General features: G+C 38.1%; 1 protein-coding gene across 8 annotated transcripts in view; it reads right to left on the bottom strand.

Annotated features, from left to right (window-relative positions):
- NOL4 (nucleolar protein 4) overlaps nt 1–17,396 on the bottom strand; it is a 373,533-nt gene that overhangs the window by 319,244 nt on the left and 36,893 nt on the right. The gene's annotated exons all lie outside the window — the stretch shown is intronic.

The following is a 17,396-nucleotide window of genomic DNA, read 5'->3' as shown; positions in this document are numbered from 1 at the left end:
CCTGCCAGGGTATGGCTGGCAATTCAGGATCACAGATGCCTTAACTTGCTCTAATCACAGAGTCCTTTTTGCTAAGTGCATTCATGTCGGTAGTCAGTAGAGATGCACCCATGCACTAAATTTTGCACCTGAGCTGAGTACAAGTAGTCTGGAGTATTTAATTTAACCCCCAGCCTGAGTTCAAAGACAGAACCATGCTGAAACAACCCCCCTTGCAAAGCCAAAAACTGATCTCAAACATAGATGGAATAGAGCCCAGAAAAGAGATTTTAGCACTGAATTAGCAATATAGCACTGGAAATAGAACAGGGAAGGGGCTTCTGAATAACCCGTTCTTGTTCTACTCTGTACTCCAATTCTCTGAGACATAATAATGCCACTCATTTAGGAAAATGTGGTTGTTTCAGCAGTATTTAGCAGCAAGAGGGCATTCCTACAACCGTTACCCATATTTTATTAATGAAAACTGCAGATTTCTCCTATCAACTATAATATTTTTAAAAAAGAGATGGAAAAACACTTTTATAAAATCTCTCTTTTGAGAACTAAACTTGGTCGAGGACAGTGTTTTGTGGAACAAAACAAGCTATCTGTTAATAGTAGAGATGTAGCAGATGGTATAAAAAGAAATATTTTTTCATCCTTTAGAGCATTTATTACGGAAGACACTGAGATGTAAAATTCCCAGCGGAAAGCCAAATAAAGAAAGGCATGGTGGAGGACCCGGGACAAATTCTGGACAGCTGCCCTCATTTCCTGTTTGTGAGAGCGGAGCAGTGGCAGCTGCTGGGTTCTGGGTTCTTTCCTGGAAGAGAAGCTAGGGCTGCTGTCTCTTCAGGGGCAGCTGCAGCAGCGGCTACAGGTGAGGTTGCCCTGGCGGTCTCCAAGGCAACGATGGAGCGGGCCAGGCGGGAGAAGGGGCCTCCACCCTGCCAAACCCCGCCCCGGCCTCCCAGACCCTCCAGGCGGGCGCGCTCAGCGCTCCAGCCCTGGGACCGTCCACCGCAAACATCACAGTTGTCAAGGCAACCGTCGGGGGAGGAAAGCCAAGGCCGTTTTCCCGCCGCGGTTCTCCACCCCCCCAGTGCCCAGAGTGCCCAGTGCCAGGAGCAGATCTGAGTTCCCTTCACACGCGGCTGCGCCATCGGGGGCCCTCCGAGGAGCAGGGGACGCGCTGCGCCCCCGCGGGGCACCTGCAGCGGGCTGGGCGCGTGGGCGTCACCGCCGCCTGCTCCTCCTCTCCTTGCCACTCTCTGACAGGGCCTGGGCGGCGCGGTCCCACCCATGGTGCACGTGACCTCCCAAGGGCCTGCAAGCCGCAAAGGCAAATGTGCCCCACCCCACTCCATCCCCTGTGCGAAGCAAGGGCGAGGCGGCCTCGCGGGAGAGGCCCTCGCTGGCTGCCCCGCCTGATTTCCTCCTGTCTCCACCCAGAGACCTTCCCTTCTTCACTGTCCTCCCATGGCATTTGGGAAGCCAAGGGTCAGGGGCCCTCAGAGAAGGCGGCTCGGGCAGCAGGCGACAGATGAGCAGTGCTTTCTGCGGGGCTCTGGAGAGGGGTTGGGGGCTGCGGTTGATGGCTGGTCCTAACCTGTCACCCTTGCCCACGTAAATCCACTACCCGTGACAGACGAATTCGAACTGCGCACTGAAACTATTTTGCTCAGAGCCTAAAAGCACAGAATCCTCTATTTACTGGAGCAAAATCATCTCAGATGATGAGGAGAATCTGTGGTAGCGGCTAAATGGGGTCTGTTGCCTGGCTTTCAAATGCGTCAAAGGGCGCCAAAAGTTTGGGGTCGGGTGAGGTGAGTACTCTTATTTAGCTCTACACAAAAAGCCAAAGAAAACTACTTTTAATTCTCTGCTTGAAATGTTTGAAGGCAGTTTTTTATACAGTAGACAATATGAATCTACCCTCTTAAGCAGTAATTAATATTTTACTGCCATAACCAGGATTTTCCAAAATAAATGTTTTCTATTATGACCTTTTAATATAATCTTCATTTTTTTAAAAGTTAAGAAACCCATAATCAGTGAATGTTTCTAAATATAGGATTTGCCGAATAGAATTAGTTTGCAAGTCTGCTTAAGCAATTATACAATGAGTTTTCTAAAGATTTATTTATTTATTTGAAAGTCAGAGTTAGAAGCGGAGATGCACATAAGGAGAGAGGTCTTCAATATGCAGATTCACTCCCCAGCTGGTCACAATGGCCTCCCTGGCAGGAGGCAGGAGCCAGGAGCCAGGAGCCAGGAGCCAGGAGCCAGGAGCTTCTTGTGGGTCTCCCACATGCATGACAGGGACCCAAGAACTTAGCTTCTTCCACTGCTCTTCCCAAGCCATTAGCAGGGAGCTGGATCAGAAGTGGAGCATCTGGGACACAAACCTGCACTCATATGGAATGCTGGTGTTACAGGCAGTGGCTTTACCCACTAAGTCACAACACTAGCTCCAAAATGATTTCCTATGTATACCTGATCTTTACCATAATGAACCAAATTTGAGTTTTGAGATTAGATATGCCTTAGAATAGAAATTACTTGATTGTTAATTTAGATATGCCATGTGTCTCTGCATTGATATATTAAATTTTTTACTCTAAGACAGTCATTTCTAGGCTTTGCTAAAGGATATCACTTTAAATGTGATGCAGTAAGTGCAAGATTAGTAAAGGCAATATATTTCTAATTTAGTCATTTCCAAACTGCCAAACTATTTCTATATTATCAGAAATCTTCCTACTATCTCTCTAAGGATATTACCCATATCCTCAAATGCCAAATTTGCTTTTTCTCCACCGTTTCCCAACCATTGATAAATGCAAATGTCAATTTCAACTGGAAGACAGATCTGTGTATAAATCCTAAGCTGTGTATGAACTGGTGTTTAATACCTCAGGTTATGTCTTCAGAAAATCACAGCAGCAAACTGATGATCAGAGGGCTACAGATTCCAATGTGTAGAAGTTTAATTGAAGGGGAAGGTAACTAGAAAAGCTTTTAGCTTTCTATTTGCTTCATTTGATACTTGAACAGATTAGCCCACTATTTTACTCTTCATATATTTCACAGTGTTATAAGCTCTCTGCAGATCCAGCATGTTTCAGTTGGATCTCAATCTTTGCATATTCAATTACTGTCCTGTTATCCTCAAGGCACAATATATAGGGACTTTAAATTTAGAATGTATCATACAGGTCCTTATGAAAGCCTTCAAGATGAATAATTACTGGATCAATCAATATTTGTGTGTACTAGAGTTGAGAGGAAAAAGGGAAAAGCATATTAAGATGATTTCAAAGAACATAGAAAAAGACATAATATACCTAATATACAATCTCCTTTAAAAGCATATATCTCTCATCTAGATAATATAATCCGAGGTGAATTTTTTATCATTGCTTTTTATCACTTTTCAAGAAATCTACAATAACCAGGTATTAATTGAATAATAAATATTTTTAAATTGATAAATATTTTATTTTATTTTTATTTTTCTGAAAGGCAGGTAGAGAGATTCCAACCACTGTTTTCCTCCCCAAATATCTACCTACAGACAAGACTGGGCAAAGCCAAGGCTCCTTCCTGTTCTTCCATATGGGTGGCAAGGATCCAAGCATTGGAACCATCTAATTCCTCCAAATCAGCAAAATTAGCAGGACATTGGATTGGAAGCAGATGTGGGACTCAAACCTAGGCACTCTGATACGAGATACGGGCATTCCAAGTGGTGGTTTAGCCCACTGCTTCAAAAGTGACTGCCCCTATTTGTGTGTGTGTTTTTTTTTTTTTTTTTTTTTTTTTTTTTTTTTTTTTTTTTTTTTACAGGCAGAGTGGACAGTGAGAGAGAGAGAGAGACAAAGAGAAAGGTCTTTACAGTTGGTTCACCCTCCAATGGCCACTGTGGCCGGTGTACCGCGCTGATCCAAAGCCAGGAGCCAGGTGCTTCCTCCTGGTCTCCCATGTGGATGCAGGGCCCAGGCACTTGGGCCATCCTCCACTGCACTCCCGGGCCACAGCAGAGAGCTGGACTGGAAGAGGGGCAACCGGGACAGAATCCGGCGCCCGGCGCCGCAGGCGGAGGATTAGCCTATTGAGCCGCAACGCCAGCCTCTATTTGTGCTTTAAAAGAATACTATACACTTCTGTATTTTAAGCTATTGGTTTGATTAACACCAGTGTATTTTTTCAATACCTTTATTTTTTAAAGTTTACTATATACTAGAATAAAGCTAACTGATTGAAATTTACAAAATATATCTTTCCAAGAGTTGGGAAATTTTTTCAAGTTCTTAAAAACCAATGTAGAGCCTGAGGTATTAGCTTATGAAAATAATTTTATAATACCAGAAACTGTTACATTTAAAATATTTGTTAATGTTATAAAATTTTCAAGCCTGCAAAGAATTATATGGTGAAAAGCTAACAGTTTTCATCTACTGCTGAATCAGAATAAAACCACATCTTAGTTTATCTTGGCCAACAGGTACCAACATATTTATAAGTTGGAGTTAAAGTTTCCACAAAAAGGCATCAATAAACAATAAAACATAAATATCTACATTATAATGTATCAAAAGTCAACTTTAAAAAATAGACAACTTATAATTTCTATTTCAATGGGGCATGTTACATTAAAAGACGAATCTTATACCTGGATCTGAAGTAAATAAGTTCTATCAGAATGGGGGTAATGAAAAATATTAGTCATTTACCTAAGGTAGATTACATGAAAATTTGTCTATCTGCATTTCCCAAAAGTCCCATTATCAGAAGTACATCATCTAAATCTGAGCTGATATTAAATGTCCATAAATGGAATCACATCCAGTAGCATCTGCAGATTCAAGGATAGTCCTCTTATCTCAAGATCTTAAATTTAATCACATCTTCAAAGTCAATTTTGCCCTTCAGGTAAAATATTCACAGGAACTGGTGATCAGAAAGAGGATATCTGTTGAAGGGGCATTATATGTCTGCTATTGTACTCAAACATTTTATTGAATAAAAGAAGTTAGATATTGTATTTTCTAACACTTCAAGCTATTTTTAGTACTCTGAATAGAAAAAAATCAGGCTCAGAAAAAAGCAAGGTAAAATTAACTTTTTAAAATCACAAATTATGAAATATGTGTAGTGTACAATACTAACTAATTATTAAAAGAGAATTTCCAAGATTTTCATCTCTAACTTACTATGGCAGCTCATGAACTATCAATAAGCCCTAATGATAAAGTCTGTCATCTCTATAGTAACTAAATTGCATGTTATTCTTTTTACATTTCCAGCTAGTATCATATTTACTTAGTTTGCAACCTCTAAGCAGGTTACTAATTTGGGCATTGAATATGTCATTAAAGAGAAATGTTAAAGCCAGTGGAGAATTAAATATCATAAACACATATCAAAACCATACATGTGTTTTCTCTGTCAGATATTGTAGAATCAGTTCCACTTAGGTAGAATTATAAGAATGGAGATTTGTAGCATTTGTGATATAGGAAATATTAATTATCTGAACCACATTTTATCATACTACCGTAAACTCTAACTTTCCTCCTAGAATCAAAGGCTTCACTTTCTTGATGAATGTAATAAACGACCTTAATATAACTAATCACTTTTTAATTAATACATTTTATTGTTCCTATTTTACATATATATTGCCTTTAAATCTGGATAGGGAAAACATATTTCACTTAATACTTCAACAATTGCTAATCTATGATTTTACATGTATGTGTATAACATACGTATAAGCATGTGTGTAAAATTAGTGTTGTTTTTACCAAAACCTATTTTTCAGGAAACAGAATGTAGTTCTCTTTGCATAACCATTAGTAGGCTCAGATGGTTCAAGAAATAATGCAAATAGTAAAGTTCATCTTGGAATAGTGAATATATTTGTACATAATGTCCTGTTTTGAACAACTTAAGAGATTTGGGGTTAACAGCTGAATCTAAATCATTCATCCCCACAAAATTCTAAGTAGCAATAAAAAATATTGTAGTTTCCAGGGTGTTTCCTCTGCATCCTCTTCCAAGAAGTGATCCCTCAATATCTGACTTACCATAGTCTTGGCTTTAGGTTTAATTTGGGTTAATAGAGAAAAAAGAAAGAGAGAGAGAAACTGGCCCAAGGGTGAAAGCTAAAGTAAATATTTGTCTACTAATAACCCTATTTCATTTCTTCCTCCTCCACAAAGATATACCAATCGATATATATTTGAATGTAGTTATTTAGAAAAGTCAGAATCTTTGAGCATGAACTTCATATTAAAACACTACTTTTATCAAACTCTTGGAACTATTCCACAGCAGCAGAGTTTGGTGCAGTAGTTAAGACTCAGCTTAGAAGCTGCAGCCTATATTGGAGTGCTTGTGTTTCAGTCCTGGATCCACTCCTGATTCCAGCTTCCTAATATGTACACTGGGTGACACCAGGTAATAACTCAGGTACTTGAATCCCTGCCACCCACACAGAAGCCCAAAATTGAGTTCCTGGCTCCTGGTTCCTGTTTGACCCAGCTCTAACTGTTGTGGGGATTTGGGAAGTGACACATTGGATAGGACTTCTCTGTCTCTGTCTCTCTCCATCTTCTTCTCAAATACAATAAATAGATAAAAATAAAGGAAGAATGTGATTATATAAATAGATATAGAAAAAACACTTGACTAAAAGCCAGCACTCTCTCACGACAATAAAAGCACACAAGAGATTGAAGTAAACTCCCTCCATCTGATAGAAAGAATCTGCAATAAATCAATAGCTAACATAATATGTAACAGCTCCATAAGATCAGGAAGGAGACAACAGGCACCCATCATTTCTGTGTAACACTGTGGTAGAGGTTCTAACCACAGAAAATAGGCAAGAAAAATGGAGCATTTGTATTTGAAATGAATAGGTATAATTATCTATTTTTACAGGTGGCATGATCTTATACACAGAATATCCTAAAGAATCTAACAAAAACTGATAAAATTAATAAGTTTAGCAAATTTGAACACAAGATTGATATAGAAACATCAGGGCCGGCGCCGCAGCTCAATAGGCTAATCCTCCGCCTTGCAGCGCCGGCACCCCGGGTTCTAGTTCCGGTTGGGGCGCCGGATTCTGTCCCGGTTGCCCCTCTTCCAGGCCAGCTCTCTGCTATGGCCCAGGAGTGCAGTGGAGGATGGCCCAAGTCCTTGGGCCCTGCACCCCATGGGAGACCAGGAGAAGCACCTGGCTCCTGGCTTCAGATCAGCGCGATGCGCCGGCTGCAGCACACCAGCCGTGGCGGCCATTGGAAGGTGAACCAACGGCAAAAGGATGACCTTTCTCTCTGTCTCTCTGTCTCTCTCACTGTCCACTCTGCCTGTCCAAAAAAAAAAAAAAAAAAAAAAGAAAAGAAAAAAGAAAGAAAAAAGAAAAAAAAGGAAAAGAAACCAATGAAAAACTTGAGAATCAAATTAAGAAGACATACCATTTAAAATACCATAAAAATGGAATGTTTAAGAAAGTGATCAACTCATAAACTGAAAACTTACAAAACACTGTTGAAATCAATTAGAGAAGGCTTAAATGAATGGAAATGCATTCTAATTTGATAAATTGGAAGATTCAATGTTTTCAGGATGTCAATTTTTCCCAAATTAACCAAGAGACCCAACAAAATCCTTTCCAAAATTCCAAAGGTCTTATTTTTAGAAGAAATTGGCAAACTGATCATAAAATTCACATGGAAATGCAAGGGATTCAGAAAAGTCAAATAATCAAAAAATAATAAAATTGAAAATCCATGCTTCCCAATCTGAAAATTTATTACAAAAGTACAACAATCAAGACAGTGTGGTATTGGTATCAAGACAGACAAATAGAACAATGGGATTTCATTGAGCATCCAGAAGCAAACCTATGCATCTATGTCAAATGATTTTTGTTAAGGCACCAAGACAATTCAGTAGATGAAAGAATAATCTTAATACATTTTGCTCTAACACTAGATACACACATGCAAAAGAATTCATCTGGACTCCTACTTCATACCATATCCAAAAATTAAAACCAAGCAACAGCTGTATGTCCAACCTTGAGGTTCCTGGGTTTGATACCCAGCCCCAGCTCCTGACTCCCAGCTTCATGCTAATGAAGACCCATGGAAGCAGTAGTGAGAGCTCAAATAACTGGATTCCTGCTACTCACAAGAGATCTGGATTGAATTCCTGGTTCCTCTGGCCTTGGCCTACTTCCAGCTTTTGCAGGCATTTGGGGAGTAAATCAGAAGAGAGATGCACTCCATATCTGTATCTCCTTCTCATATAAAAGTTTAAAAAACAACTGCAAAGAATCTAGGTCGTACCTACTAACAAGCTAACTATTTAGACTACCATAATTTCCTGGATGGTGGCAGAAGACACAAGACTGTAGCATCAGAGACAAAGGACCACTCATTACAGGAATAGCAGTGGCTAGAGTACCTATGTTTGAATAGTTGTCAAATCCCCAGTTCTCACAAAACAACATGAAAGAATGGAGGCCAGATGATGCCTGCTCACAAAGGGAGGTAAATTACATGCAATCCTGAGCTCAGGGAAGCTAAATCTTTTATAACTGATAGTAAGCTTCCTTGAACTTTTTACCTAGCAATAGATCGTCTTTATCAAACTGGACACTGAACAAAATTTGCCCCCTGCTCCACAAGGAGATGCTATATCATTTAAGGCTGTTCATTCTATATTACCCTTGAGAAGACAGTCCAGAACAAGGGCCATCAGATCCTCTGCTCATGAGCATGCGAAAATGCTAGAGATCCGTGGAGAACTGTCTTCCAACATTTCTCAAATTCTCTCCTAGTTCAGGGCTGACTACAGAAAGTTATTAAATCAAATTTATAGAATCTATTGTGAATTTATTACAAATAATTTCATGTGGCCTTCATAGAATCTTACCATTATTATCTTCATCTTTCTGCTAAAGATGTCAGATGGCCCACATCAGATTCACAGAGAACTATCATCACTGGTGATTTGCAAAGGAAGACTTCAACATGGTACATAAACCTACTGTACTTAACTTCCCCTATCTGGAGTAAAGTTTCTCTTCTCAAGAATTAGAATCAAAACAAAAGACTGAGGCATCCAGAAATTGGTGCCATAACAAGAATATGTCCAGTGCAAACTAAAACCATGGAAGATAATTAGCAAAAAATCTTATTTTTTCAAATGGTAATCTCCGGAGAAAAGAATGGAACATTTATGCAAAGGCCAGCATTCCCAAGCCACATGAAACCCTACAAAAGGGAAAGACAAGCTTTACAGCTCTCATCAGAGTCTACTTCTTTCAATTGTGTTTCAGGAAAAAGTTCATTTTCCGTAAAATTCTCTTTATGTCCCCAGGAAATTTCATGTTTTCTTTAACTTTTTAAAATGTATGGCTTTTGCATCTTTTAATCCCAGAAAAAATTTGAATACAATTTACCATCCTAAGAACATTAAGCCACTCAAACCATGAACTATTTCCTGCTTCACCAAAAGGATAAGTGCGACTGTCATGAACTCCTTTAACTGTACCTAAAAAGACCTGTCATATCAATTGTTTACTAGAACATATATGTATATGGTAGCAATTTCATTTAGATTGAATGCCTATTTCATAGGTCAATTAATAGTCCTCTGATGGAAAGAAGTGTTTTTTCCCTCACTTCATGTTAGGGATTATATTTAAAACTAGGCTTTACAACCTTATGAGGCATAATCATGCTTGCTTTGGAAAAGCTATCTGCAGTTCTGAAAATTGTCACTTTGCTTTTGGAATCTTTTTGGTCTTTACTGACAAAAATGATCCACTTTATTATGGAAAGTGTTATTTTACTCCTGCTATGTCAGACAGTTTTGATTGCTTTACAAAGAGATCACAATGCTTTTTCCTTTTTTGACATATTTAAGTGAAAACTTTCATAATGTCAAGCCACTGTTTGATAGTTTCATAATTGCTAATGTATAAGGGAAATACGGTAAATAGAATCTGTCAAATATAACCCAATTTTCAGATGCTCATCATCATATTTTCTATGTAACTTTTCTTTCTGGGCTGCTGGATAAAAATATTACACTTGCAAATCCTCTCGTCCTGACATATATACAATTTTAATTATTCTCCTCATTGAATTATGAGTACATTATCTATAGACTTCAACAAATCATTTTGTTCTCCTGGTGTATGTTTGTACATTCAGGATAAAGTACAACAGAGGTAATGTTAATTATGTATAATGTAATGGAGGTTGCAACACCGATATGCAAATTTCACAATTATAAATAATATTATGAGACCCGGCCTGACCTGCTCCTGATTTACTGGATGTTAGTAATATAAATGACTAATATAGCCCTCATGGTCCTTCAACAACCAAGAATATAAAAGTCATGAACCAAAAAGATGTAATGGTATCTGATAATGAAGATACCATAATTATTCATATTTCCTGCTTATTAAATATATATATATATAAGTTCATATATTTTTCCTCTGAACAGCTGATCTTACAGTGGACCATTTGATACTCAGCCAAGTTTAAAGTAGGTCAAAGGTTTTGTTTTAAGAAAAACTCCTGAGTGTTAACATACTCTTGGTGTGTTAACAACCTGAAAGGAAAGATTTTAACCCATTCCTTTGACTATCATGCACCTAGCCCTGCTGGGACCTAGTATGTGGCCAACAAAAGATCATGGTCCCTAAATATGTATATTTCTCTAGTCCTTTTCTTTAATCTTAGCATCCTCCTGACTCCCAAGGAGATAACATTTATGAGCATGAACTGCCAGTCCAGCTGTGCTCTCTGTATTTCTAATTCTTACTGATACTTTCCTGCTGGAAAATTTTCTCTGAATGTAGTAAAATTCTTAAAGATTAACATTTACAAAATAAACACTTTACTGTGTAGGAATTAACATCAAACACAAACCTGCATCACATTTCCTCTACCATTTATCACTATTGTACTATGTTCTGGAATCAACTTTGGATTCCTTTTCCTCTCTCTTCCTTTCATCCCTACTATCAAATGTAAAACTCTCTTAGCTGCTTAGAAACATGTTTAATTTATAGTAATGCTGAAATTATTAATGAATTATAGACATAGTATAAGAGCAAATAGTACTCAAAGTTGCATTATAATATAGTTGATACATTAACCCCAAGACCCATGTCTTGCTCCTTTTGCACAAATTTTAAAAATTAGTCAGTGGCACTAATCCTGTCTTTATATTTTCATTGCAACTACCTCTACCTTATGACTGAACTACCAAAACAGAAATGTTCTATTGGTTTGGGTATCCCCACTTAGTCATTTTATGTTATTTAAAATTTTATTTTATTTAAAAGTTAGAGACAGATGGAGATACAGAGATCTCCCATCTGCTGGTTCACTTCCCTAAATGACTAAAACAATTGGAGCCACGCCAGGTTAAAGCCAGGAGCCAGGAGCTTCTCCCAGGTCTTCCACTTGGGTGCTGCAGCCCAAGCACTTGGGCCATTTTCCCCTGCTTTTCCCAGGTGCATTAGAAGGGACCTGGTCAGAAGTGGAGCATCAGGGACACAAACCAGTGCCCATATGGCATTCCAGTGTCCCAGGCTGCAGCTTAACACATTATACCACAACACAGGCCCCATGTCTTTATTTTATTCTGCTTGCTTTCCCACATTGATCAAGATCATGTTCTGTTCTGCCATATTCCAACATAATCTCTTAAAGTACCAATCATCAGTTGAATAAAGTCTGAACTCTTTATTTTAACATTTGAGATCCTCCTATAATAACTAAAGCATAAAATAACAGCGATCGGACTAGGAATTAGATGAGTAAACAAATTTACCCACCACTAATTACATTAATTTACCTCTAAATCTCCTTCTTTAAAGTAAATACATGAAACAAATGCCTAGTTATAGAATCACATGTCTGCCTTTGAAATCTGCGCTTCCATTACTTCACCATGCACTCTCTTCTTTCCAGGCCAATGAAACTGCCTTTCCATAGAAAATCATGTTGTAACTATTATTCCTGTCAAATTTTTGCCATCGCCATTCCTCTCTGCATGCAATACTTCACTATTACCCCAATATATTAGCCATATATCTCGATTATATATTTCAAAAAAATTTTCTTAACTAGAACATAAAACCACATCCTATGAACTTCCAAAACACACATATTTTGCTTGTCTTGGTACTGTACAAACATTCCTTTATATTGTATCTGTTCTTTAAAAAGTATTTCATTATAGCAATTATAGATGCACAGCATGAGTAGAAGGTACAGAGATTTCCCATACACACTTTTTTTTTTTTTTTTGACAGAGTTAGACAGTGAGAGAGAGAGAGAGAAAGAGAAAGGTTTTCCTTCCTTTCCTTCCATTGGTTCACTCCCCAAATGGCAGCCACAGTTGGTGCCCTGCGGCTGGTATGCTGCGCCGATCCAAAGCCAGGAGCCAGGTGCTTCCTCCTGGTCTCCCATGCAGGTGCAGGGCCCAAGCACCTGGGCCATCCTCCACTGCCTTCCCGGGCCACAGCAGAGAGCTGGACTGGAAGAAGAGCAACAGGGACAGAATGCAGTGCCCCAACCACAACTAGAAGCCGGGGTGCTGGCGCCACAGGCAGAGGATTAGCCTAGTGAGCTACGGTGCCAGCCCTACAACATGTGCCTAACCTTCCTCACCATCCACTTGCCACACCAGTGCGGTATACTTGTTCTGAGTGATAAACCTACATTGACATATCATTAGCAACCAAAGTTCATAGGCTACATTAGGGTTCACTCACAGTGCTGTATATCTTAGAGGTTGTGACAAATATATAATGAAATGTATTCACCATCAACATAAAATCAAGAGCAGTTTCAGTGCCCTGAAAATCCTTTATGCTTTGCCTACCATACTTCCTTCATCCTTAAACCCAAGGAAACACTGATACTTTTTCTATATCCATAGTTCTGTCTTTTCCAGAGTGTCAAATAGTTGGAATCATACAGTATGTGGCCTGTTCAGGCTGGTTTCTTTTAGTTAGTAATAGGCACTAAAATTTCTCCCATGTCTTTTCATAGCTTGGGACTCATTTCCATTTAGGGCTGAAAAATATCCCATCGTCTGGATATGCCAGTTATTTTATCTACTTAGCTACTGAAGGACTTCCTGGTTGCTTCCAAGTCTGGAAAGTTATATAAAAAACTTCTATAAAAATCCATGTGCAGGGGGCCGGCACTGTGGCTCACTTGGTTAATCCTCCGCCTGTGGCGCCAGCATCCCATATGGGTGCCAGGTTCTAGCCCCAGTTGTCCCTCTTCCAGTCCAGCTCTCTGCTGTGGCCCAGGAGGGCAATGGAGGATGGCCCAAGGGCTTGAGCCCCTGCATCCGCATGGGAGACTAGGAGGAAGCACCTGGATCCTGGCTTCAGATCAGCGCAGAGCCGGCCGTTGTGGCCATTTGGGGGGGTGAGCCAACGGAAGGAAGACCTTTCTGTCTGTCTCTCTCTCTCTCACTGTCTATAACTCTACCTGTCAAAAATTAAATAAAAAATTAAAAAAAATGCATGTGCAGGTTTTTGTGTGGACCCAAGTTTTCAACTGCTTTGGATAAATACCAATGATTCCATGATAAAAGTATGTTTAGTTTTTTTTTTTCTTTTTTTCTTTTGTTTAACTTGTATTTAATAAATATAAATTTCCAAAGTACAGCCTTTTGGTTTACAGTGCCTTTTCCTCCCCATAACTTCCCTCCCACCCGCAGCCCTCCCATCTCCCACTCCCTCTTCCATTCCATTCACATCAAGATTCATTTTCAATTATCTTTATATACAGAAGATCAATTTAGTATATATTAAGTAAAGATTTCAACAGTTTGCACCCACACAGAAACACAAAGTGTAAAGTACTGTTTGAGTACTAGTTATGGCATTAATTTACATTGTACAACACATTAAGGACAGAGATCCTACATAGGGAGTAAGAACACAGTGACTCCTGTTGTTGACTTAACAAATTGACACTCTTGTTTATGGCATCAGTAATTACCCGAGGCTCTAGTCATGAGTTTCCAAGGCTATGGAAGCCTTTTGAGTTTACCAACTCTGATCTTATTTAGACAAGGTCATAGTCAAAGTGGAAGTTTTGTAGGAAACTGCGAGATGGCCTTCCAAAGAGGCTGTGCTATTTAGTATTCCTATTGCACAACATCCTCTCTACCATTTGGTCTTAGTAGTGTTTAGAATTTTTGCAGCCCTCTAATAGGTATGTAGTTATATCTCATGGTTATTTTAATTTTCTGTTTTCTCTCTTTTAAAATGTATTTATTTGAAGGGCAGAGTTAGAGAGAAGTGAGATCTTCTGTTTCATCTACTGGTTCACTCTCACACACGGCCACACTAGCCAGAGCTGGGCCTACCAGAAACTAGGAACCTAAAACTGCATCTGGATCTCCCATGTGAGTGGCAGGGGCCCAAGTACTTGGGTCATCTCCCATAGTCTTCCCAGGATCAGAAAATAAGCAGCTGAGACTCAAACCAGTGCTCTGATATAGGATAGGTGTGTTGCAAACAGCAGACTTAACTCACCATACTGCAATGCCAACCCCTTAATTTGCCATTGTCTAAGAACCTATCATGTCCAATATTGTAGCTCTTTTTGTACACATTATATCCCCATGTTAATTACAAACCTCTTAAGAGCAGTAAAACTCATTCATCTTTCTGTCATCCATTGAATGTAGTATAATGCCTTATATATACATGCCACTCAAATAATTGTTAGAGTAAGGTCAGGACTGTACTACAAAAATGAAAGAAGGGCCAGTGCTGCAGCTCACTAGGCAAATCCTCCGCCTGCGATGCCACCACCCCGGGTTCTAGTCCCAGTCGGGGCACCAGATTTTGTGCCAGTTGCTCCTCTTCCAGTCTATCTCTCTGCTGTGGCCTGGGAAGGCAGTGGAGGATGGCCCAAGTGCTTGGGCCCTGCACCCGCATGGGAGACCAGGAGGAAGCACCTGGCTCCTGGCTTCAGATCGGCGTAGCGCACTGGCTGTAGCGGCCATTTGAGGGGTGAACCAACGGAAAAGGAAGACCTTTGTCTCTGTCTCTCTCTCTCACTGTCTAACTCTGCCTGTCAAAAAAAAAAAAAAAAAAAAAAAGAAGAAGGCCTGTCTCCATGGATCAGAATGGCAAATTCAGCCTCAGAAGTGTCTAATGCCAGATATAGGCATTTCTGAGATTTGTAGTAATTTTGTGTAATATTGGTATTATCTTATTTTTACGTATTGTATGTAATTTTATGTATTATTTTGGAAAATAATCTTTATTTGTATTCTTCCTGATTAAAAGATCAGATTTATGAACTCAAAGTATATAACATTAATGCACCTTTTGTTTTTTTGTTTGCATAGACAGAAGGTGATTAAAGGCAAAGTGAGCTATATTTATAATATTAATTCCTGTTCAGGACCTCTAGAAACATTGGGTCATTAAGTTCATTTGCTCATCAAATATTTACTGAATGTTTACCATATAAAAGGTGATAATCTGGAACAGGTAAGTATAATCAAAGAAAGTCCCTACTGATGAAGTCGCTAACTAAGTTATACATTAAAGTTCTTCCCCCATCTCTAATAATACATATTAAGATACCCCATCCATTGTACTTTGAGTTAACATATTCTATTTCAGAAATAAACCAACCATCTAAAACAATACAATGAAACAGTTTAAGCTGAGTTGAAATACTGGTTTTATTCATGAGTTATAAAATTAATACATATTTTAAATATTTAAATCAACAAGACTCACACTAGCAATGCCCTACAGGTTTGGAGATGCCTTTTTAAGTGTCCTTTTGAGTGTTGCCATGACTTCATCATGTTTCCCATCCAAATACCACATTTGACAACTGTGTGTATGAGTTTTTTTAAGTTACAATTCTAATAGTAGAGAAAGTTATACATATACATATATGCATACATAATACTTATAATACACATATAAGTATTAGATTTACTGCACATACATATACATTTACTGCCAAATGAATTTCAATATCTCTGTTTTGGCAGGAATTCAGATTTATAAACAGTAAGCTTCTGTCTGGAATTGTGATCTATATAAAGAGGCAAGAAATACTAATTGATATTCACCATAATTCCAAGAACTAAGAATGTTTATCTTTAGATAAGGATATCTAGGGGCCATCTGTAGCACATCTCATGGAAATAAAAGCTTAGACTATAAATTAGTCTCTTAAAATGTAATGCAACTGGACAATATATATATGTATATATATGAGTTTATGCATCTCCTAAATGTTCTTCTATAAATTATTGTCAAATAATAGCTATAACTTCCCTAAAATTTTTATTATGTTTATATATCCAGAATTTATATGAATGAATGTACTGGGTAAGACCAGTTACAATGAGTAAAATGCATGCTTTGAATTGTTGGTAGTATTTGCCAGGTTATAACGAATCAATCTCTTCATCATCCTTGTGGTTTATAGTCATAAACTGAGTTGGATGAGTCAAAAAAAGAGTCCAAAGACAATATTAATGTGAAAAAGTAGTGAATGGAAGTTTTAGATTTTTGTTATTTAAAATTAAAACAATACTTTAATTTAAATATATATAACTAATTTTGATCCTTTTAGAATTATGTGTTTTATTGTAATTATATATTTCCCTATCTAAAATATGGTATTTAGATTAGTATATTATAGCAATTATTTTGTATTTTTAAATAATGACAAATAGTATTTCTTAGAAAGATTTCTGGATCACAATGCAAAACTGTTTCATATACAATTATAAATATATGTTAAAACAGTCAAAGAAACCCACTGGGCCCCATGAATCAAAAGTAGCCCATGTTATGTAAGTGCTAGGGAGATATTGATCAAAAATCACCAAACACGCTAATAAACTTTAGTTTTAAATAATAGGAAATAGGATCTATATGTTCTTAAATATATGGCTACATAATTATGGCACAGTTTCACACGGTCCTGGTTTTATATGATAAAGCATAAATATGCGAGCATATGCCTTCCCAATTCTACTAGCTTCATAGCTTCAGAGTGTATTATCAGTAGGAAAATAGTAGTTACATCCCATTAACTTCACTTGGTTTGTCTACACCTTTGGGAAACTGAATTATACAATTCCAAAGAAAATACATACTGAGATAATATGTTATGGCAAGATAGGATAAAACAACTGATCACTCATGTCAATGAAGACAATTTTTCCATAATGAACAGAATAGCCTATTTTAAATTACTTCTACAACTAACATTTCATACACAAAAATGTTCAGAGGCAATGTTGTTACAGATTTTGTTCTGTGCCAAGAAGATTCCATTATGATCCAAATAAGC

This window comes from Oryctolagus cuniculus, chromosome 10 (genome assembly GCF_051225735.1).
Source record: "Oryctolagus cuniculus isolate XC-2025 breed Fujian yellow rabbit chromosome 10, ASM5122573v1, whole genome shotgun sequence".
Lineage (NCBI taxonomy): Eukaryota > Metazoa > Chordata > Mammalia > Lagomorpha > Leporidae > Oryctolagus > Oryctolagus cuniculus.
Note: the sequence above shows the minus strand (reverse complement) of the source record. Positions and strands in the feature narration are given on the sequence as shown.